At 38.3% G+C, this 24375-nt stretch overlaps 4 long non-coding RNA genes and 1 pseudogene across 4 annotated transcripts in view; 2 read left to right on the top strand and 3 right to left on the bottom strand.

Moving 5' to 3' along the window:
- LOC149043214 (uncharacterized) overlaps positions 1–414 on the bottom strand; it is a 12478-nt gene extending 12064 nt beyond the window's left edge. The window contains exon 1 of the long non-coding RNA XR_016188457.1: positions 277–414. This is a non-coding gene — a long non-coding RNA (uncharacterized LOC149043214). The remainder of the gene's footprint in view (positions 1–276) is intronic.
- Positions 415–480: 66 nt separating this feature from the next.
- On the bottom strand, positions 481–1750 carry LOC149043213 (uncharacterized). Its single transcript, XR_016188454.1, has 2 exons — positions 1625–1750; positions 481–834 (listed from the first exon to the last, which is right to left on the bottom strand). It is a non-coding gene; the product is annotated as an uncharacterized LOC149043213 (long non-coding RNA).
- Positions 1751–4854: 3104 nt separating this feature from the next.
- Positions 4855–7533, top strand: LOC149043212 (uncharacterized). The gene is made up of 2 exons (XR_016188455.1): positions 4855–5427; positions 5765–7533. It is a non-coding gene; the product is annotated as an uncharacterized LOC149043212 (long non-coding RNA).
- A 1044-nt stretch (positions 7534–8577) lies between these two features.
- On the top strand, positions 8578–9447 carry LOC149043211 (uncharacterized; annotated as a pseudogene).
- Positions 9448–11673: 2226 nt separating this feature from the next.
- On the bottom strand, positions 11674–23982 carry LOC149043210 (uncharacterized). The gene is made up of 2 exons (XR_016188456.1): positions 23277–23982; positions 11674–13771 (listed from the first exon to the last, which is right to left on the bottom strand). It is a non-coding gene; the product is annotated as an uncharacterized LOC149043210 (long non-coding RNA).
- Between the last annotated feature and the right edge of the window lie 393 nt (positions 23983–24375).

Raw genomic sequence — 24375 nt, 5'->3', positions numbered from 1 at the left:
GAAATCAGATGAAAGAGTCCTCATTTTTGCATCCTTTTGGCACTCTTAGATGAACCCTTTCAATATTTGCCAGCAAACTTTTCCTCGCAATGAAGTTTCTGTTCACAAGAAAAAGAGTGGAAAACAACTTAAAATATTTTCCATTCATAAAGGTCTTCGTTTTTTATAACAAGTACAGTGGAACCCAGTTAATATGGCCACCAACAGGCTATGGAAATTTGGCCCCACTAACAAGGTGGCTGTGAGGTAGGGTTCCACTGTAGTAAATGTACTTACCTAGCTAAAGGCAAGGAGATCCCCTCTGCTCAAGCATCCAGCAAACTAAAAGTGCATTAATTTCACTAGATTATGCTCTTTAATTCATTCCAATGCAGTTAGCATAGAGGTAAATTAAAACTCACCATTAACACAAACATGCCACAATCATAGCCATACTATTGTTTTGGTACATCCTAAAAGAATAAGTTATGAGTCATAAGATTAATATTTTGCTCCTTTTAAACAATATACAAGCATTCTTAAGCCTATGATACCATGATTACACACGTTTATGCACATTCCTCTGGAAATTGATCCAACCATTGTTTTTACTAGGAAAGCTATTCATCATCTGACTCCCTCTTCTTTCAAAAATCTCCTAAATTTACAATGATAATATTTTTACTTTTTTTTTACACTAGTAATGAAAGAAAAAATCTAGATCATCACTCTGAAATATTGGCACAAAATCACTTGTTATGGGAAGGAAGGAAGTCAAAATAACCTGACATTCTTGTGGAAGGATGACTTCATAAAATCCCAGTAGGATATAACCTTTGAGCTGAAATCCACAACCTACCAATAGTACATTTATAATGAAGTTAATGAGATAACTATAGTGGACACTTTATTCTGATAAATGCATGTTTTTTAAACATATAGACCTGACAGATCAATATCAGTATCTGGGCAACTGCCCACCTACCCCTCCCCTAACCCAACATTAACCCTAACTTGTTATCAATTGACTATTGTTGAGTTAGGGGAGGGATAGGTGGGCAGTTGCCCAGATACTGATGTTGATCCGACTTGACTGTGTACATACCCCAAGTGCCCAGAGACCAAAGCCCAGTTGTATAAAGGGCGGATAACGCTATCCAACAGATAAATTGTTATCCAGCAGATAAGTGATAAAAAACAGAGAGTAATCCACGAGATAGAGATTTATCCAGTGGATAGTGTTATCTACTCTTCAAACAACTGGGGCCAGGTAGATGAACTGGAATAAAAATCTTGTCATATTCAAATACATTGATCTATGGGAAATATAGTAAGACACCATTAATATTATTTTTATTTGATGTTTCCAATTTAGCCTTATAATTGACCAGACTAATAAAGGCATGTATAGCACTTGTGGGTTCCAGTCTCCTTGGAGAACCTAACATGTACAGGTTGTACTTGAAGGAAAAGAATTTGTTTCACACTCCATTTAGATTACATAATTCAAAAGGATTTGACTGGAAACAATGAATTTATTCTGAAATATTTCAACTGAGTCACCCAGCCTTTATCAGTCTGGTCAATTACAGTATGCAAGGTTACATAGTGGTCACATTACCATAAATCGTTCTGTGATAATTACCTTTTTGGTCCAACTGGCAACCCACTTTGCTCCACATCCAGACAACTTTTTGTAGAAGAATGTGTTCATAGAGAGGACTTTGGGCATATTTGATGTCTAGTAAGAGACAAGACTATTCTCTTCAGATGTTATAAACGTAGTAGTGAACATAAATGTTTTCGCAAAAAGGTCTACATTAATGGTATGACAATCCAATTTTTCACCCTGCACATTAGATACAGACTGAGGCTCTCATCCCCACTTCCGCATTTATTATGCACAAACACATTTCATTAGTTAATTACTTGATGTTTGGTGAGGTTGTACAACTGAAACTGTTGATTAGTTTTAAAACTGACTAACCTTTGATCTCTGATTGATTAGTTCCAGGTAAAAATTGATAGTGTGAAAGGAATGATCAAGATAAAAATTAATTGATTAAGAGTTAATTAAAACAAAAATAAAATAGAAGACATTGTTTGCCATTTGAGAGTTGGTTTCTGTATTAATGATATTTTTTTAACTATGATGTTCTGTTGAAGTAAGTTAGCTAATCAAGCTTCAAACAGTCACCTGATCATTTAGCTCTTCCTCTTCCTGTAGTCTGTTTAAGTCTTCATTTGTGAGAGTCATATTGAATTTACTGAGGAGAGTTTTTGGTGCTACTCCTGCTTCTTTGGTGTCACACTTGATGGACTGAAAGTAAGAGAATATTATTTGTTGGCATATGTGTTTTATTCACAAAACAAAGGGTAATGGCTCATTTTTAGAACACAAGTTAACTGAACAGGATTCTCCTGGGATAATTGTTGGATATAACACTTCCAAAGAAAGTTTACTTATTTACTTGAATTAGAACGCACCTTTTGGTCTGCTGGTTGACCAGTATTGAGTATATGTAGCCTTTTCCTGCATGTTTGCTGGATCCTCTCCCCACATGCAGAGTGGGATAAAAAATATCACTACCTGCATTTTGATGAAGTATAATATTCCACTCAACAAAGAAATTGGATAATGTCTATGCTTTGCACTTAAATTTTGGAATGTATTTGTGAAATGTATGAAATGTATGTGTGGTGAACTGTTTTCTTTTTAAAACTTGTGGCAGTCTTGTTCAGATGATGCTCCATTGATCATCCTTGACTGGCAGCTACTATTCTGCAGTTGGCCATAATTTTAGTTCGATAAAACAACAGGTAGCAACTCAAATAAGCGATCAGCCATAGACAAACTGTTCACTGAATTCTAATAGCAGTCTCCAAACCGTTTTGTCTGACAAAGGTTCAAACGTGGTTTACTAATGAATCGAGTGTAGGAAGGGACGTAATCACCATAGAACCATTTCCTTCTGCAAACCCCTTTTTATTTCTCATGTAAGGATCGAACATGATGATCGGGATCACTGAAGTCAGTCATGAAGAATCTTGGTGACTATTGTGGGTTTGACTCATGTAACACATGAAATGCTTCAGCAATTGCCCGCCTGGTCTTTTGCAACAACACAGTAATTTACATTGGTTCTGACACACAAAAAGAAGAGAGGAAGTGCATATCTGGAGGTTTTGTAGGTGGCATCAAGGAGGAAAATCTCATTGCCATATTTTTCCAGACGTTTTCTTCGCCAGTGGGTTGAGTGGACAAACAGCAGGTCAGTAGACTGTTGATCAGAGCAAGTATCTGTATCATTCACCTGCAACATGATGTCATTCTCCTCTCATACTTCTTATGCTGAGTTTAAAACCTCAGAGGCAGACTTTGTACTTGGTGGTGAGGAGAATTTATCTTGGGGGATTCTTGTTGCATGTATGGTCAAATTCTGTTTTTTAAGGGACACCTACTCCACTCTGACAACTTGTAACCACAGACATTTTTCTTTGTCCATGGGGAAAGCCCTCATATCGTCTTTCAATTCATCCTAGTGCGTCAATATGAACAGCACAGATGTTCTTTTTTGTCCAATCCATAGATTCCTATAAAAAGTTGATACGTTACAGTGCCAACTAGAAAAGATAGCATTCAATACACCTTAATATAGACATCCTATTACTTTGGAAAGTGTATACGGCTCCTTCAGTATGTATGTTAACATAGCTCAACTGTATTAGTCAGTGCAAACCTGCCCAAAAGGATGGTTTTTATGCTGATCAGGCTTTGGCAGAGAAATGTATATGCGACATTCCCCTTCAGCTTTTCCCTGCTGTAAATCACTCCTGAGTTTTCTTGATGCTTCTTCTTTCCTGGATTTTGTCTCCACCTCAATTGATTTTGGAAAATCTTAACATAATTAATTCCATGATAATACCAGATCTTTCCGATTTCCATACCCCATCCTTGACTAAATTGCTAAAAAACCCTACCCTAGCAGCGTATATAATGGCAATCAGCCCCCTCCCCCCACCTGACCAGCCCCTTGCCTGAATATACCACAACTAAATTCCCTACATGGAAGCATCAGTACTCACTTTTCACTCTTCCCCTGATTTCTAGTGTCTATGTTGGAGGAACAACTACAGTACAATAATTGTTGTTGCTGTATTACAACCTTGTATGTTGGGTAAACAATAATTTCCCGCAGGTGTATTTAGGCAGTGCAGTTACACTTCTTGGTGTTTTGCACCATGTATTGCCTTTAGCTCCAATAATCATGATCTCCTCTGGATGCCTAAAAACAACATCAAAAAACTTTCACAACAACAAAATAAAAATAAAATAAATTGTTCCAGGTGATGTTTAGAAGTCTTTTGAAATGGTACCATTGTGTTACAATGGCGTCAATCAGTGATTCACATATTTACAAGTGAATGCCTATGTATTAAAACCACAGCAAATGTCAATTTTTTTCATAAGTGGTGAAGAATAACCTTACCTTCTTTTTTTCTCGTTTTTCCTTCAAGGCCTTGTTCCGATCAGGCCCATTTTGGCATTCTAACAGCTTGCTGCCCAAGATGACAAAAGGAATACCATCAAATTCAGGATTTGTACCCTTTGTTGGCTGGATATCTTTCCAAAAGATTCAATGAGATGTTTTAGGCTGATAATAATCTTAGAGATAAAGATTAAAATTGTTTTATTGTGCTTTGGTGTGGACGTTTATGGCAAAATATCACTAGCACTCAAAATATGATATTCGAGAAAAGATCTGTGAGAGGGGGTTTAGGGACTAGTCTATAGTGCACAATGCATGTTCAATTTTGAGATAAAAGGGATTGTATTGCAGTAATCCCCCCTCTGACAAATAATTTTGGGTGCTACAAATAAAAAGGTAAATTTAAAACAAATTATTCTCCTTGCATTAAATTCTTTACATTACTCCTTTTTCTTTTCTAAAGAAAATTATTGAATTAAATATTAAATTAAAATTAGTATGCTTAAAAAATGAATTTAGTTACATGGTAAGTCATTTAACGAAAACATTTGATGGAATTATTTAATAGAATCGTTTGATGGAATCATTTTATACGGTCAGACCGTTGGAATAGGAGACTAGCGCTATGATCTCTCATCATTTTCCCATTACGTGACATTCACAGAAAACAGAGAATTCAATGAAGTAATACCACAGGGGCTTTCCCGAGTAAATGAGTCATCTTAGGTCGTGTGAAAGTCTTGTGAGATCATGTGATCTTTACGAAGATATATTGAAAGCTGATTTTTAAAGAAGGATTACCAGTAAAGTTTGTCAATGAAGTTTGTCTACAGATTATAGATGTCGAAACCCAGCCAAATCCATCCATCACTGGAGAGTTTGGAAGATAAGAGAAGTGGTGGTTCCACAGACACATGAAATGGAAAGTGCTTGCGGAAGTTATTTTGCCATAGCTTTGGTGTGACAATATTGTTTTTCTTATCTTAGTTTTGTAATGTCCATGAGCGTAAGATCTTATACTGTCTTGAATGAATGTATGTATCGTTTATCACCAAAGCAGCGGAGTGACAGTTTATTTAGTTCATAACTTCCAAGTTGATGATTGTTGCTCCTCATGGTTTTCATGTTATGATGCATTTGTATGTTATTAAATAAGACATTTTTGTGGTCTTCATGTGTAATGTCTTTCTTAATGACATTTTCTTTTATTCCTTGAGCTGCTCTGTCACTTTTCTCGTTATTTTTTTTATAAGAGAACATTTTTGCAGTTTATTATTTGCTTCCATCAAATATAGGACCCGGCCGTTCAATTACGTGACCTTTGAAACTGGTAAGTGAGACATTGCGGAGTAATTCATACGAGCTGCTGTTATAACTTAGAGGCAGACCACATTCGGGGAGGGGGAGTCGTGGATTGAAACGAATGTACATCACATTTATTTTACCTCGTTATTGAAGCAACGAAGTAAGACCAGAGAGCAATCTAAATGTATTATAGCTGGTTATTTAAGCCGAGAAAGACGAGAGACAAATGAGATACTTATGTAATGGACCCTTGATACTCGTGAAGCGTAATAAGCGCTCTTCTCGTCACATACCTACCATGAATTGCAGGCCTCCCCTTAGTGGGTAGTAGACAACACTCTTGTAGTTCACCTCAAGTAAGTTGTTTGAAAGTTCCCTCAAACGATATTGCCTGGTGGTAACCACATTGTTCACTGGGCAACCGACATTGGAATGGGTGAGAGAGGGAGATAAATGAGATTTGCAGAAAAACTTCAAAAGGCAGCAGAACATGCACAGATGCTGAATGTATAGTGGTCAAACAAGTGTGCCAAACATATAAAATATCTCCTAATTCAAGGCAAAAAATGAAGCGAACGCGGGTGCCTTAACATGCGCTACAGCCATATCACAACCGATTCTTAAATCTACGAAGCGAAGGAAGTGCACTGAATATGTGATACACTACGTTATCGGAGCCATAATTAGAGATAAGCTTGTTATGGACACTGTCCCAAAGTCGTTTAGAATCATACTTCGTTGTTTATCGAGAAACTGCGTTTTTTTTTAATTAAGGAAACGTTCTGCGGTGTTGAAGAATCGTGGTCGTCTTGTTTTTATAATAAACTTATCATCTGAAACTGGTATAGCTATTCATATCAGTAAATTCATTTCTATTGCCGCGTTTCAGGTTACCATGTTCCCACCGATACCAGCTCTATTTATATATATATATATATATATATGAAAAACACACAACCCATAGTTATTTTTTATTTGCTCTGACGAAGGGCTAACGATCGAAACATCAGCTTGGGAGACTCTACGGTTGCCAAATTACATCATCAACTAAGTTGATAAAACCAAGATATACTGCCGAGGAACAACAAGGAATGTTTTTTAAGCCAGCATACTAATAGTGAAAAATACACAATGAATATTTAGATCAATTTAAATTTCGCTAACAGTTCATGAGCGCAGGACATTTAGTACAACCAGATTGAGAGGATATCTATAATCTAATAAAAGACATGAATATATTGTTTGGTTTTTTACTACACAGTTGTAGCATGTAGGAAAATATCCTTGCGAACCTTTGCCGGATTCTTCAATGACACAGCTTCATCTTTCGTCGCTATTTCTTCTCATTCAGTAAGACGAAACATTCTCACACGTCCAAACACAGGTCTCTCCAACAGAAGATACTCCAACCACTCGATAACCACTTTCTTTTACCTTATTGAGTACAAAGTAAGGGGCTTCGGTGGTCTTATACGTGATATTGAAAGAATCTCTATCGCTGATGAGCTCCGCCGACAAACCACAAACCACATATTGACCAGAGTTCGGAGGACACCAGAATTCGATGTAAGTTGATGTCTCTGAAAATGCCTTATCAGGATCTTTCGTGTTCATAAGAGTGCGAACCAGCACATAAGGAGGTTTAGAGCGATATGTACGCGCGGCATACATGGCGAATGAAATACGCGTAAACTGCCGCAAAGATATCCACTTAAGAATACGAGTTTGCCATGTGTGTCCTTAGCATCGTGTTTTCTCAGAATTCACCTTTTGGGCTTTAGATGTCACGCGTAGTATCACGTGATTTTTGATGTAAACAAACCCCGAAAGTTCGGACATTGAGTCGAGCTCGCAGCATATGTGTCCAAACTTCGGCTTTGGAAATTTTTCTTAAATAACTTCCCACTTTCAAGAAGTGTGTCTTCACTCAAAAATGACATCTTTCTTTTGTCATTTATTTGATTGTTTATTAAGCAAGTTGTCATTTCGCGGCCGTTGAAGCAGATACGAAGAATGTTACAGGAAGCGTTGCGGCATGGAATAATCGAACTAGTTCTGCATACAGTGATGTATCTGATCAGGTATTTTCAGGGTGTTTAGTAAGTAGATTGTCAGCTAACTTACTGGTGTTATTACTTACTGGTGTTACACTTATTAGTGTCCACGAATCGCTGTAGAACGTGAGGAAGCCTTGATTCCCAAAAATAAAACCGATTTCAACTTTACGAACGTGTACGATTGCAGTTTTTTAGTAAGTGTATACCTAAACATAATGGTTACGACAAAGAGATCTAAAGCCCAAAAGGTGAATTCACCTTTTGGGCTTTAGATGTCACGTGTAGTATCACGTGACTTTTGATGTACACAAACCCCGAAAGTTCGGACATTGAGTCGAGCTCGCAGCATATGTGTCCGAACTTCGGCTTTGGAAATTTTTCTTAAATAACTTCCCACTTTCAAGAAGCGTCTCTTCGCTCAAAATTGACATCGTCCTTTCGTCATTTATTTGATCGTTTTTAAGCAAGTTGTCATTTCGCTGCCGTTGAGGCAGATGCGAAGAATGTTACAGGAAGCGTTGCGGCATGGAATAATCGAACTAGTTCTGCGTACAGTGATGTATCTGATCAGGTATTTTCAGGGTGTTTAGTGCGTAGATTGTCAGATAAAACCCCGTCCGACAGGAAATTAGTGCCCGCGAATCTCTGTAGAACGTGAGAAGGCCTTGATTCCCAAAAATAAAACCGATTTCAACTCGATGAACGTGTACGATTGCAGTTGTTTAGTAAGTGTATACCTAAACATAATGGTTATGACAAAGAGATGAGCTTATGGCACCTGAAAAACGATTTACGGTACTTCAACTCCTGGGCAAGAAACGCTAACGGCGACCTAGTCAAGTTTTTCCATTTTCCGGGCGCAGTTAGACAAAAGGAGAGAAGGTAAAGGTGGATAAGGTTATGTCATCGAGGTGACTCGTTTGTGTGCACGAAGGACAGCTACGTTTGTAGTCTACATTTCGTCGGTGGAAATGGTCCAACAGAAGAGGATCCTGATCCCATATCTACTGTAGCTAGTAAAGAAAGGGTAAGTTAATTCAGTCATTCTTTTATATCACCATGCCTAGGTGTCGCGACTCGTAAACGAAAGGCATCTTGCGAACGAGAAGCAGACAAAGAGAGGTGCATGAAAGTTTGCCTTGAACGATCAGTGGCAAAAACCCTTCTGACACTTGATCGTCAAACTGGTAAATCGACAGAGGAATACGCAGCAGTTAAAGCCCTTTTAGATCTGAGCGTGGAGCCAGTGATGAGTTCAGGAGAGCAAATCAAATAATTAAAAATGTCGTACAATCCAAACGGCGACGACGCGTTAAAATTGTTAACAGTCTTTAGGGTAGAAGCATATCACGAATTGTTAATTCCCCTAAAGCAGGGACGTCGCCTTTTCGAAATTTGGATCCACAGGCAGAACCATTTTTTCGACTGCGGAGGTGATTTCCACCAACGAGGTTTTCAGGTATCCGCTCGCTGAAATCCCCCGTTCTTGTAGATATTTTTTAAGCTCTGCCACACTCATTGCGTTGAAATCAGCTTTACTTTTGTGATCTGCCATTCTCAAGTTTAACTTTTCTTGAAGGTTGTTCTGAGTTTTGCAGAATTTCCTATTTGCGTTACTTAAGGTTAAAAAAATCGGTACATTAATCAGCTAAGGAAATCCACACCCAGATACGTAATTACGTGCGGGAATTAAGGCTTCCTCACGTTCTACAGCGATTCGTGGGCACTAATTTCCTGTCGGACGGGGATTTATCTGACAATCTACGCGCTAAACACCCTGAAAATATCTGATCAGATACATCACTGTACGCAGAACTAGTTCAATTATTCCATGCCGCAACGCTTCCTGTAACATTCTTCGCATCTACTTCAACGGCAGCGAAATGACAACTTGCTTAATAAACGATCAAATAAATAACAAAAGAAAGATGTCAATTTTGAGGGTAGAGACGCTTCTTGAAAGTGGAAAGTTATTTAAGAAAAATGTCCAAAGCCGAAGTTGGACACATATGCTGCGAGCTTGACTCAATGTCCGAACTTTCGGGGTTTGTGTACATCAAAAGTCACGTGATACTACACGTGCAATCTAAAGCCCAAAAGGTGAATTGTGCATGCATGAATAATGAGGAAACATGTATAATTCATCAGGATCGTGACAAATTCACGATAGCGACTTTTCCGGCCAACCTGATCGCTTTATTTTGTCATTTGCAGACACCTAATTGCAGTAACGTTGTCTTAGAAAAAAGCAAAAGAAAAAATAGGCCAAGTACGAATTAAGAAGCATAGAGCAGAGGCATGTGGCATCAGCTTATAAATTTTTCTGCCTATTTAGATTTTTGGAATCACCGGAATCTCAAAGCAGAAAGACGTTTTGAATGGAAATACTGTGAGAATTGTTCTGCTAGCGGTCGTTTAGTCAGAGGGTAGTTTTATAAACTAATGGCATTTTTTTGCCTTTTTCCCTTTTTGTTTTCACTTTTTGTAATTAGGTGTATGTACGAAAGCGGCGGAAATCGAGCCTAATATGTCCATGCGAGGCTAAAAAAACTCCAACCCAAACTCATTTAATCAGTTATGAAGCTTTCTTTTTAAATCATGCGATATTGACAAAAGATTGATAACATTATTTTTGGTTTTTTTTTTCGAAACCGAATGCCTTAGGTTTCGAACTCTTCAGTTCAAGGATAACTATTTTCAGAGATAAAATGTAACCTATCTACAGCGATAAAATCCCTTGGTATGCAATGGTTTGTTATGCATTGGTTTGTTATGGCTAGGTTTGCTATACCCACACGAAAGGGCAATTTGTAGACCCGGTACCGTGACTGCTTGACTGAACGAAACAAGAAACGTTATAGGAGACTTATATAGCTCGGAGCGCTTGCCGCGAGTTAGCAAACGGGAAGACAAAAATCTGTCACTAATTTCAGGTACCGGGGATCTGCAGTGAACGGTCTAAAACTATGAGTAGCAGCATTTTATCAAATAGATTCCAAGTTTTTTATTCAAATAGATTCCAAGTTGCCGTGCGTCTGTTTAGTAATAGATCACAGATGACGTCAAAATGTGGTAAGAACAAAAAAGTGGCACACGAGGCGCAGCCGAGTGTGTCACTGATCACTTTATTTTGTCATTTACATACACCAAATTGCAGTTACTTTGTCTCAGGAAAAAGCGAAAAACAAAATAGGCCAAATTCGAATTAAGTAACATAAAGCAATAGCATGTGGCATGCGTATACATATACATATACATAAACATATGTATATTTTTGGAATCACCGTAATCACCGGAATCTCCAAACAGAAAGAAGTTTTGAATGGAAATTCAATTATAAGCTAATGAATTTTTATGCCATTTTCCTTTTTTGTTTTCACTTTTTGCAATTAGGTGTATGTAAAAACTAACATGCAAGTGCAAGAGAGAGAACTCGAATTCCTTTGCGGCATATATGTCCATTAAACTCGATCACTATCCTCACCCCGAACCTAGGGGAGAAGCGAAGACCGGACATGAGAGCGGTGGAAATCGAGCCCAATAGGTCAATACGAGGCCAAGAAAAACTCCAGGCCTGAGTTCAAGGATAACTAGCTGATGAGATAAAAAGCGGTCTATCTACAAAATTGACGATACGTTTGCTATACCCACACGTAAGGGTAATTTTGTAGACCCGGCACTGTGACTGCATGACTGAACGAAACAAGAAACGTTATGGGAGGCTAAAATTGTTTGGAGAGCTTGCTTGGCTAACGGGAGGACAAAGATCTGTCGCTAATTTCGGTTACTGGGGATCTACGGTGAATGGTCTAAAACTATAAGTAGTAACTTTTTATCCTGTATATTTAAATGTTATTTTAAAACGAACAGTTCCACAGTTAAGCAAACAATGAACGTTGCCCACGAGTTCAGATTGATAACAAAAACATGATTTAACCATGTGATTTTCACAACTTAAGCTAATTTGGTAAATTACTGGTCGTCTATAATTTCACTGCATTAACAGGAAAACGATCTCCTTAAACAACACCACTAATAAAATGCCACAGGATAGAAAATATCAAAGCATTGATGTAAACAACAATCCCAGACAAAGATATAGGGAGTAGCTTGGATGTCCAATGTTCAATGTCCAATGTCCTCTTCTAATTCTTAACAAGAAAGTGTTCAAAATGTCGGTGGAACCAGTTTTTCCAAGGGGTCCTGCCTTTTCTGTCGTGTAAACTGTTCATAACGAAGGGGATGATGATGATCGGGGGTAAAACAACTCAAGCTCTAGGCGCTTGGGTTACTTTGCAGGGTTCACACAGTAGTCGCTCCAACAGTATTTGCTGCAACAACTGAGAAGCCCAAATCTTGCAGCTTGTCCAGTACTACAAAAGGAGGCTGAACGGTGTACCACGTAGATATCAACCCATTTGATATTACTTCAGTTAGCGGCTGGAGCACGGCACTTATCGCTTCCGCGACTTAACCATGGCTAGAACCAATGTAGGTTTTCGCCTCATAGAATGCGTCCTCGGCCACACTGTTTGAGGATTCTTCCATTTTCATGGAGCTGCGAACTAGGATACAAGGCATGACGATTGAAACACAGTTGAAGCGTCGTAGAACAAGAAGGTTTCAAAGCATCCTTGATCAATAAGATAAGACTTCAAAGGGTTCAAGACCAATAAGATAAGACGTCAGTGTCTTTGATCAATAAGATAAGGCTTCAAAGCGTCCTTGATCAATAAGATAAGACTTCAAATGGTTCAAGACCAATAAGATAAGACGTCAAAGTGTCTTTGATCAATAAGATAAGACGTCAAAGTGTCCTTGACCAATAAGATAAGACGTCAAAGTGTCTTTGATCAATAAGATAAGACTTCAATGCGTCCTTGACCAATAAGATAAGACGTCAGAGCGACCTTGATCAATAAGATAAGACTTCAAAGTGTCCTTGACCAATAAGATAAGACGTCAAAGCGGCCTTGATCAACAAGATAAGACTTCAAAGCGTCCGGGAACAATAAGATGAAACTTCAAAGCGTCCGAGAACAATAAAATAAGATTTCAAAGTGTCCAAGAACAATAATATAAGGCGTCAAAGCGTCCGAGAACAATAATGTAACACGTCAAAGCGTCCTTGAGCAATAAGATAAGACATCAGAGCGTCCTTGATCAGTAAGATAAGACGTCAAAGCGTCCGAGACCAATTTTTCATGTATGTTTTTAACCACGTCCGCTTTTTCTCGGAATTACAATCAAGCATACGAGTTATGTTACATAATTCATAAGGGCAGTTGATTGTTTTGCGTCTATACCGTCAAAACCCTGTGTACTTACTTCTCAAAGGTTGTTTGAGACTCCAATGGTTGTTAATCCGGAATTTTCATTTGCTGCATGGTTTTCGGAGTTGGCGGTACGAGATCAAAAAGTAATCTCGTACAAAAACATCAACTATCTATACTACTCTGAACTTGCAGAAAGAATTCAAACGGTAGCAGAGCATGCACAGACGCTGAATGTATAGTTGTCAAACAAGTGTGCCAAACATGTAAAACTCCAACCCAAACTCATTTAATCAGTTATGAAGCTTTCTTTTTAAATCATGCGGTATTGACAAAAGATTGATGTGCACAACGTCTAAGAAAAATAAAAACAATTTATAACCTATAAATTTGCACTCATTATTTTGGAATCTTTCGCTACACGCTACAAATAAAATGCCACAGCACAGAAAATGCCATAGCATAAATATTAACAACAAATTATAGATGAAGATATAAGGAGTAGCTCAGACAATGTCCTATTCTAATTCTTAACAAGAAAGTGTTCAAAATGTCGGTTGAAACAGTTTTTAAGAGCGCCCCTGATACTTGTGCGGCATGGCGCGTGCATAATTAAAGAACTGATCATTCCAGATAGGACTTCTCAAACTGTGGACGTTCATGTTAGCTTGCAGGGTCCACACACTAGTCACTCCAACAGTATTTGCTGCATTTTTTTGCTGCAATATTTCATCACTCGAAAAAGTAATACAAATCCTTAATGACTTCGAAAAATGTTCTGGCTTAAAAATGAACCTTTCTAAAACCAAAGCTATGTGGGTTGGAAAAAACAAAAATTCTTTAGAAACACCTCTGGACCTTGAGTGGTGTGCAGGTGTTAAGACCCTAGGTATTCACTTCTCCTGTGATCAAGAACAAGTTATAAAACAAAATTTCCAGGATAGATTAAATGAAGTTCAAAAAATGATTAATTTATGGAGGTCTCTCCCTATTTGGCAAAGTAACAATAATTAAATCTTTCCTAATCCCAAAATTATTATATGTTTCCTCAATAATAGAAACCCCACCCGAAATTATTAAACAGATGGAGAAAATGATCTACAAATTTTTGTGGAAAGGCCCTGATAAAGTCACAAGGCTTTCTGTGATAAATACTTTAGAGAATGGTGGACTGAATCTCACAGACCTTGAGCTACATATTAAAGCATTAAGATTGTCCTGGATTCCGCGTCTCATAGATGAGAAGGAAGGGCCCTGGATTTCTTATCTCAAATACAACTTAAAAAAATACGGAGGATGTTTTCTTTTTAGATGTAACTATGATGTAAATGATCTTGACTTAAGTCTTAGTAAGTTTTACTTACAGCTTCTAAGATGGTGGGCGGATTTTAGATGCTCCTTTTCTGATGTGAATTATTCTCAAAATGTAATTTGGAATAATAAGGATATACGAATTAATAATAAACCTGTTTTTTATAAAACATACTTTGACAAGGGCATAACTTATTTGAATGATTTACAGTTCGATGTTGACAATGTGCGTTCTTATGAATTCTTTAAGCAAAAAGGACTTAACACTAATTTCCTGACTTGGACAGCCTTGAGATCTTCTATTATTAATATGAAATCAAAAAGCTCCTGCCCCATCCCCACAGCGGGTAATCTCGATCCTATGAATTTTGATTATAAGTCTAAATCTTTTAATGCATATACTGCAAAGTGTAAACAGTTTTATTCTACGATGATAACAAGTAAAGCGAGAATCCCGAATGGCTTTAAAAAGTTGACAGCGGATTTTGAGCTTTCAAATGCGCAGGAAGTTTTCTCTATTCCTTATCTTGTTGCGAGCGAAACGTATGTTTGGTCGTTTCAATACAGAGTATTGAATTTCATTTTGTTTACAAACGATAAATTGTTCAAAATAGGGTTAAGTGATTCGGACAAGTGTTCTTTTTGTGGAACCTATACGGAAGATCTGTACCACCTCTTCTTTAACTGCTCCTTTGTGCAAGCTTTTTGGAACGTATTTACAGTCTGGTGGTTTGATCTTAGTGGCGAATATTTAATTTTGTCTTTAAAAGATATTATGGTTGGCTTACTTCAGAGGAATGATCTGTTAAATTATTTGATAATTTTAGGGAAATTGACTATTTGGGAATGTAGAAAAAATAACACCTCTCCAATATTTAGATTGTTTTTGCACAAGGTTGAAGTTAAAAAACAAGTTGAAAAAATAATTGCTATAAGAAACAGAAAGCTTCGCGATTTTCAAATTAGATGGGAATTTCTCATATAATTTTGTGTTTGCCCTTTTTTTAAGGAAAAGAATGGAAGACCAATGCATAAACTTAGATCTCATATTCTTCCTTGTTTATTAGTTTATTGTAGTTTATTTTTGTTAGAGAATTAACTGGGCGTCGCCATCGCCGGTATGTGTCACTGTGCAATGTTAAAAGAAAATAGTACTTTTTGTATGTAATGGCATAATTAGTAGATTGTGTTGTTAATAGAGCTGGATACTGTAAGTAGTGTAATTATTAGTGACTGTAAGTAGTGTAATTATTAGTGACTGTAAGTAGAGTAATGTAAATAAGCATTGTAATTAGTGTAAGTGGTGTTTCATATTGTATTGTAAGCATTGTGTTTGTAATTTAAAAATTAAAATTAAAAATAAATAAATAAAAAAACAAAAACAAAAAAAAAAACAGTATTTGCTGCAACAACTGAGAAGCCCAAATCTTTTAGCTCGTCCAGTACTACAAAAGATGAATGATTGGTGAACCACGTAGGAGTCCACCCACTTGACGTAACCACAAATGTTGGCGGATTCAGCACGAACTCCATCGCTACATCAGTCTCTTTATCGGAGCTAGAATCAATGTAGGTTTCTGTCTCAGAGAGTGGGAGCTCGGCCACGCTGTTTGAGGATTGTTCCATGTTCATGGAGTTGCGAACTAAGATACAAGGCATGACGATTGAAACTCAGTTGAGGCGTCGTAGAACACGAGGGCTTCAAAGCGTCCGAGACCAATTGTGCTGTACGTTTTTTCAATCAAGCACACAGGTTGTGTTGCATGGTTCATAAGGGCAGTTAGTTTGTTTTGCATCTATTCCGTCAAAACCCTGTACGCGTACCTCTCAGAGGTTGTTTGAGACTCCAATGATTATTAACCCGGATTGTTGCATGTTTTTCGAAATTGCCGGCACAAGATCTCAAAGTGATCCCGTACAAAAACGCCAACTCTCTATACTACTTTACATATCGTGGAAATTATTTAACGAAATCGTTTGATGGAATCCTTTTATAACATGCGCTTGAAGTATATCAAAACCGATTCTTAACCTTCGAAGCGAAAGGAAGCGCACTGAATATGTGATACACATCGTGCTCTGAGCCATAATTAGAGATAAGCTTGTTATGGACTCTGTTACAAAGTCATTTAGAATCATACTACGTTGTTTACCGAGAAACTGCATCTTTTTTTCATTAAGGGCATTGGAAACGTTCTGCGGCGTTAAAGAATCATGGTCGTCTGCTAGAAGAATGGAAACTGATATCTTAGGCAAGTCTTGTTTTAAAACGAACTTGTCTTCTGAAATTGGTAAAACTACTCGTATAAGTGAATTGACCTCTATTGCTGCATGTTCACGCTACCATGTTCTCACCGATTCCATAGCTCTATTTTTTTGTATATTTAACACACACAGCCCACAATTTTTCTTGAATCGCTCAGACGAAAGGCTAACGCTCGAAACGTCAGCTTTGGAGACTCTTTACGGTGGCCAAATTACATCCTCAACTCAGTTGATAAAACCAAGATATACTGCCGAGGAACAACAAGGAATGTTTTTTAGGCTAACATACTAATAGTGAAAAATACGCAATGGATATTTAGATCAATTCAAATTTCGCTAACAGTTCATGAGCGCAGAACATTCAGTACAATCAGATTGAGAGGATATCTATAATCTAATAAAAGACATGAAAATATTGTTTAGTTTTTTACTACACATAGTTGTAGCATGTAAGAAAATATGCGAACTGCGAACCTTTGCCGGATTCTTCAATGACACAGCTTCATCTTTTGTCGCTATTTCTTCTCATTCAGTGAGACGGAGTATACTCACACGTCCAAACATAAATCTTTCCAACAGAAGATACTCCAACCACATTATAACCATCTCCTTTCAACCTACTGAGTACATGGTAAGGGGCGTCGGTGGTCTTATACGTGATATTGTAAGACTTTCTATCGCTGCCAGGCTACGCCAACGTACCATGAATCACACATCGCCAAAAATCCGGTGGATACCACAATTCAATGTAAGTTGGTGTCTCTGAAAATGCCTCATCATAGGAGTGCGAACCTACACTAAAAGAAGTTGATGGAGTTCTCGTGGCGGGGCAGAAAACGCCTAAACTGCCGCAAAGATACCCACTTAAGAATACGAGTTTGCCATGCATGTACTCAGCATATCCTGTTTTTCTCAGAATTGTGCATGCATGAAAAATGGTCAACTTATAGAATTTATTGGAATCGTGACAAATTTCACTTCCGTTCCGGCTAAACTGATCGCTTTATTTTGTCATTTACATACACCAAATTGCAGTTACTTTGTCTCAGGAAAAAGCGAAAAACAAAATAGGCCAAATTCGAATTAGGTAGCATAAAGCAATAGCATGTAGCATTCCTATACATATACATATGTATATTTTTGGAATCACCGGAACCACTGGAATCTCTAAACAGAAAGAAGTTTTGAATGGATATTCTGTGAGAATTGTTCAGCTGGCGGTCGTTTAGCCAGAGGGAAGTTTTTATAAGCTAATGGCTTTTTTTGCCTTTTGCCTTTTTTGTTTTCACTTTTTGCAATAACTGTATGTAGAAAATAACATCCAGGTGTAAGAGAGAGAACTCGCCTTCCTTTGCGGCATGTATGTCTATTGCGAAGACCGGACACGAGAGCGGCGGAAATCGAGCACAATAGGTCCATGCGAGGCAAAGAAAAACTCCAGGCCTGGGTTCAAGGATAACTAGCTGATGAGATAAAAGGCAGCCTATCTAGAGGGGAAAATTTCAATTAACGACAAGTTTGCTATACCCACACGAAAGGGTAATTTTGTAGACCCGGTACTGCGAATGCTTGACTGAACGAAACTTGGCTAACGGGAAAACAAAGATCTATTACTATTTTTAAATTTTATTTTAATACGAACAGTTCCACAGCTGTTAAGCAAACTATGAACGTTACGCACGAGTTCAGATCGATAACAAAAACGTGATTTAACCTTGTGATTTTCACAACATAAGCTAATTTGGTAAATTACCGGTCGTCTATAATTTCACTGCATTAACAGGAAAACGGTCTCCTTAAACAACACTACAAATAAAATGCCAGAACACAGAAAATATCGAAGCATTAATGTTAATAACAATCCCAGGCAAAGATATAGGGAGTAGCTTGGATGTCCAATGTTCAATGTCCAATGTCCTCTTCTAATTCTTAACAAGGAAGTGTTCAAAACGTCGGTGGAAACAGTTTTTCAAAGGGCTCCTGCCTTTTCTGTCGTGCAAACTGTTCATAACAAAGGAGATGGTGATGATCGGGGGTAAAACAACTCTAGCGCTGGACGTTCAGGCTACCATGCAGGGTCCACACAGTAGTCACACCAACAGTATTTGCTGTAACAACTGAGAAGCCCAAATCTTGCAGCTTGGCCAGTACTACAAAAGGAGGCTGATCGGTGTACCACTTAGACATCAACCCATTTGACGTAACTTTAGTTAGGGGCTTCAGCCGGGTATTTATCTCCGCCGAGACATCGGTCCCTTCACCATGGCTAGAATCAATGTAGGTTTTCGCCTCAAAGAATGCGTCCTCGGCCACTCTGTTTGAGGATTCTTCCATTTTCATGGAGCTGCGAACTAGGATACAAGGCATGACGATCAAAACACAGTTGAAGCGTCGTAGAACAAGAAGGCTGCAAAGCGTCCGAGACCAAAAAGATAAGACTTTAAAGGGTTCGAGACCAATAAGATAAGATCTCAAAGCGTCCTTCATCAATAAGGTAAGACTTCAAAGCGTCCTTGACCAATAAAAGAAGACTTCAAAGCGTCCGAGAACAATAAGATAAGACGTCAAAGCGTCCTTGATCAATAAGATAAGACTTCAAAGCGTCCTTGACTGATAAGATAAGACGTCAGAGCGACCTTGATCAATAAGGTAAGACTTCAAAGTGTCCTTGACCAATGAGATTAGACTTCATAGCGTCCTTGAGCAAAAAGATAAGACGTCAAAGCGTCCTCGATCAACAAGATAAGACTTCAAAGCGTCCGAGAACAATAAGGTGAAACTTCAAAGCGTCCAAGAACAAAAATATAAGGCGTCAAAGCGTCCATGATCAATAGGATAAGACGTCAAAGCGTCCTTGATCAATAAGATAAGATGTCAAAGCGTCCTTGACCAATAAGATGAGACTTCAAAGCGTCCGAGACCAATTTTTCCTGTGCGTTTTTAACCACATCCGCTTTTTCTCGGAATTACAATCAAGCATGCGGGTTATGTTACATAATTCATTGGGACAGTTGTTTTGTATTGCGTCTATTCCACCAAAACCCTGTGTACTTACTTCTCAAAGGTTATTTGAGACTCCAATGGTTATTAATCCGGAATTTTCATTTGCCGTATGCTTTCCGGAGTTGGCGGTACGGGATCAAAAAGTAATCTCAAAACATCAACTATCTATACTACTCTGTAATTGCAGATAGAATTCAAACGGTAGCAGAGCATGCACAGACGCTGAATGTATAGTGGTCAAACAAGTGTGCCAAACATGTAAAATATCTCATAATTCAAGGCAAAAAATGAAACGAACGCGCGCGCCTTAACACGCGCTTCTGGCATATCACAACCGATTCTTAAGTCTATGAAGCGAAGGAAGCGCACTGAGTATATGATACCTCGTGCTCTGAGCTATAATTAGAGATAAGCTTGTTATGGATACTGTTCCAAAGTCATTTAGAATCATACTACGTTGTTTATTGAGAAACTGTAAAGTTTGTCGCTATTTCTACTTATTCAGTGAAACGGAGCATATTCACACGCCAAAGACAGGTCTCTCTAACGGAAGATACTCCAACCATACGATATAACCATCTCCTTTCAACCTACTGAGTACATAGTCGGGAGCGTCTAAGGTCTTATACGTGACATTGTAAGAATTTCTATCGCTGACAAGCTACTCCGGCGTACCAAGAATCACATATTGACAAAACTCCTGTGGACACCAAAAATTCAACGTAGGTTGGTGTCTCTGAAAATGCCTTGTCAGGATCTTTCGTGTTCATAGGAATGCAAACCAACACATAAGGAGGTTTATGGAGTTCTCGAGGCGGGGCAGACATGGCGAAAAAAAAACCCGTAAACTGCCGCAAAGATATCCACTTAAGAATATGAGCTTGCCATGCATGTACTCAGCATATCGGCGAAGACCGGGCACGAGAGCGGCAGAAATCTAATATGTCCATGCGAGACTAAGAAAAACTTCAACCCAAACTCACTTAATCAGTTATGAAGCTTTCTTTTTTAATCATGCGGTATTGACAAAAGATTGATGTGCACAACGTCTAAGAAAAATAAAAAAAATCTATAACCTATAACTTTGCACTCGTTATTTTGGAATTTTTTCTTTTCAAGACCGAATGCCTCAGGTTTCGAACTCTTCAGTTCAAGGATAACTAGCTGCAGCGATAGTGCGCAGCCTACCCACAGAGATAAAACCCATTGACGATAGGTTAGCTATACCCACACGAAAGGGTAATTTTGTAGACCCGGTATTGTGACTGCTTGACTGAACTAAACAAGAAACGTTATGGGAGACTTAAAAAGCTCAGAGCGCCTGCTCAGCTAACGGGAGGACAAAGATCTGTCACTTATTTCAGGTGCCAGGGATCTGCAGTGAATGGTCTAAAACTATAACTAGCAGCGTTTTATCATGTACATCTATTATATCATTTTAAAACGAACAGTTCAACAGTTATGCAAACAATGAACGTTACGCACGAGTTCAGATCGATAACAGAAACATGATTTAACCATATGATTTTCACAACATAAGCTAATTTTGGTAAATTACTGGTCTCCTGTAATTTCACTGCGTCAACAGGAAAAACGATCTCCCTTGACAGCACTACAAATAAAATGCCACAGCACAGAAAATGTCAAGCATAAATATTAACAACAAATTATAGATGAAGATATAAGGAGTAGCTCAGACAATGTCCTATTCTAATTCTTAACAAGAAAGTGTTCAAAATGTCGGTGGAAACAGGTTTTAAGAGTGCTCCTGATACTTGTGTGGCATGGCGCGTGCATAATTAAAGAACTGATCATTCCAGCTAGGACTTCTGAAACTGTGGACGTTCATGTTACTTCGCAAGGTCCACACAGTAGTCACTCGAACAGTATTTGCTGCAACAACAGAGAAGCCCAAATCTTTTAGCTCGACCAGTACTACAAAAGGTGAATGATTAGTGAATCACCTAGGAGTCCACTCACTTGACGTAACTATAAGACTTCAAAGCGTCCGAGATCAATTTGTGCTGTGCGTTTTTAGCCACGTCCGCTTTTTCTCGGAATTTCAATCAAGCATGCGGGTTGTGTTACATGATTCATAGGGGCAGTTAGTTTGTTCACATCTATTCCGTCAAAACCCTGAGTACGTACTTCTAAAGCTTGTTTGAGACTCCAATTATTATTAATCAGGAAGATTCACCTATTGTATGTTTTTCGGAATTGGCGGTACAAGATAACAAAGTGATCCTGTACAAAAACGCCAACTCTCTATACTACTTTCCATATCGTGGAAATTATTTAACGAAATCATTTGATAGAACTATTTAAGGGAATCATTTGATGGAATTATTTTATAACATACGCTTTGGGCATATCACAACCGATTCTTAAATCTACGAAGCGAAGAAAGCGCACTAAATATGTGATACACATTGTGCTCTGAGCCATAATTAGAGATAGGCTTGTTATGGATACTGTTCTAAAGTCATATATACCGAATCATACTTCGTTGTTTCTCGAGGAACTGCATCTTTTTTTATTAAGGGTATTGGAAACGTTCTGCGGCGCGAAAGAATCATGGTCGTCTGCAAGAAGAATTTTATCTTCTGAAATTGGTAAAACTATTCGTACATGTGAATTGACCTCCATTGCCGCGTTTTCTCGCTACCATGTTCTCACCGATAGCGTAGCTCTATTTTTTTGTATATTTAACACACACGACCCACAATTTTTCTAGGTTCACTCTGACGAAGGGCTAATGATCGAAACACAGCTTTAGAAACTATTTACGGTGGCCAATTTACATTACACACTACTCAGTTGATAAAACCAAGCTTTATTGCCAAATAATAACAAGGAGTGTCCTTTAGGCTAGCGTATATAATGAAAAATACACAAACAAGTATATTAATTTAAGATTTAATACAAATTTTTCTAACAGTTTACGGGTGCAAAACATTCAATACAATCAGATTGATAGGATATCTATAATCTAAGAAAAGGCATGAATGTATTGTTCCGTTTTTTATTACAAATAGTTGTAGCATGTAAGAAAATATCCCAGCGAACTTCAGCCGGGTTCTTCAAATGACACAGCTTCATCTTTTGTCGCTATTTCTTCTAATTCAGTGAGACGGAGCATATTCGCACGTTCAAACACAGGTCTCTCCAACAGAAGATACTCTAACCACACGATAACCATTTCCTTTCAACCTGCCGAGTACATAGTGAGGGGCGTTGGTGGTCTTAGACATGATAGTCTTAGACAAGACTTTCTATCACCAACAAGCTCCGCCGACGTACCAAGAATCACATATTGACAAAAATCTGGTTTTTCTCACAATTGTGCATGCATGAGTAATGAAGCAACATGTATAATGTAACAAACAATTATAGACAAAGATATAGGAAGTAGCTCGTTCAATGTCCAATGTCCAATGTCCAATGTCCAATGTCCTATTCAAATTCTGAACAAGAAAGTGTTCAAAATGTCGGTGGAAACAGTTTTTAAAAGTACCCCGGCTCTTTTTATGATAGAGCGTCAGGGAAGGGATGATTTCTAATAATAGGAATCAAGCTGTCGTCGCTCGGGTTACCTTGCAGGGTCCACACAGTAGTCACTCCAACAGTATTTGCTGCAACAACTGAGAAGCCCAAATCTTGCAGCTTGCTCAGTACTACAAAAGGAGGCTGAGCGGTGAACCACATCAACTCATTTGACGTAAATTCAGTTAGCGGCTGCAGCACGGCACTTATCGCTTTCATGACTATAGTTCTTTTATCATGGCTAGAATCAATGTAGGTTTTCGCCTCATAGAATGCGTCCTCGGCCACACTGTTTGAGGATTCTTTCATTTTCTTGGAGCTGCGAACTAATATACAAGGCATGACGATTAAAACACAGTTGAAGCGTCGTAGAACAAGAAGGCTAAAAAGCGTCCGAGAAGATAAGACTTGGAAGGGGTCGAGACCAATAAGACAAGACCTCAAAGCGTCCTTCATCAATAAGATAAGACTTCAAAGTGTCCTTGACCAATAAGATAAGACTTCAAAGCGTCCGCGAACAATAAGATAAGACGTCAAAGCGTCCTTGACCAATAAGATAAGACTTCAAAGCGTCCTTGAACAATAAGATGAGACTTCAAAGTTTCCTTGACCAAGAAGATTGGACTTCATAGCGTCCTTGAGCAATAAGATAAGACGTCAAAGCGTCCTTGATTAATAAGATAAGACTTCAAAGCGTCCGAGAACAATAAAATGAAACTTCAAAGCGTCCGAGAACAATGAGATGAGACTTCAAAGCGTACGAGAACAAAAATTCAAGACTTCAAAGCGTCTGAGAACAATAAGGTAAGACTTCAAAGCGTCTGAGAACAATGAGATGAGACTTCAAAGCGTCCGAGAACAATAATGTGAGACGTCAAAGCGTCCTTGAGCAATGAGATGAGACGTCAAAGCGTCTATGATCAATAAGATAAGACGTCAAGCGTCCTTGATCAATAAGATAAGACGTCAAAGCGTCCTTGACCAATAGGATAAGACGTCAAAGCGTCCTTGATCGATAAGATAAGACGTCAAAGCGTTCTTGATCAGTAAGATAAGACGTCAAAGCGTCCTTGACCAATAAGATAAGACGTCAAGCGTCCTTGACCAATAAGATGAGACTTCAAAGAGTCCGAGACCAATTCTTCCTGT

Source organism: Pocillopora damicornis, chromosome 7 (assembly GCF_964200805.1).
Source record: "Pocillopora damicornis chromosome 7, jaPocDami1.2, whole genome shotgun sequence".
NCBI classification, from domain to species: Eukaryota; Metazoa; Cnidaria; class Anthozoa; order Scleractinia; family Pocilloporidae; genus Pocillopora; species Pocillopora damicornis.
This window is presented reverse-complemented; position numbering and strand designations above follow the sequence as displayed.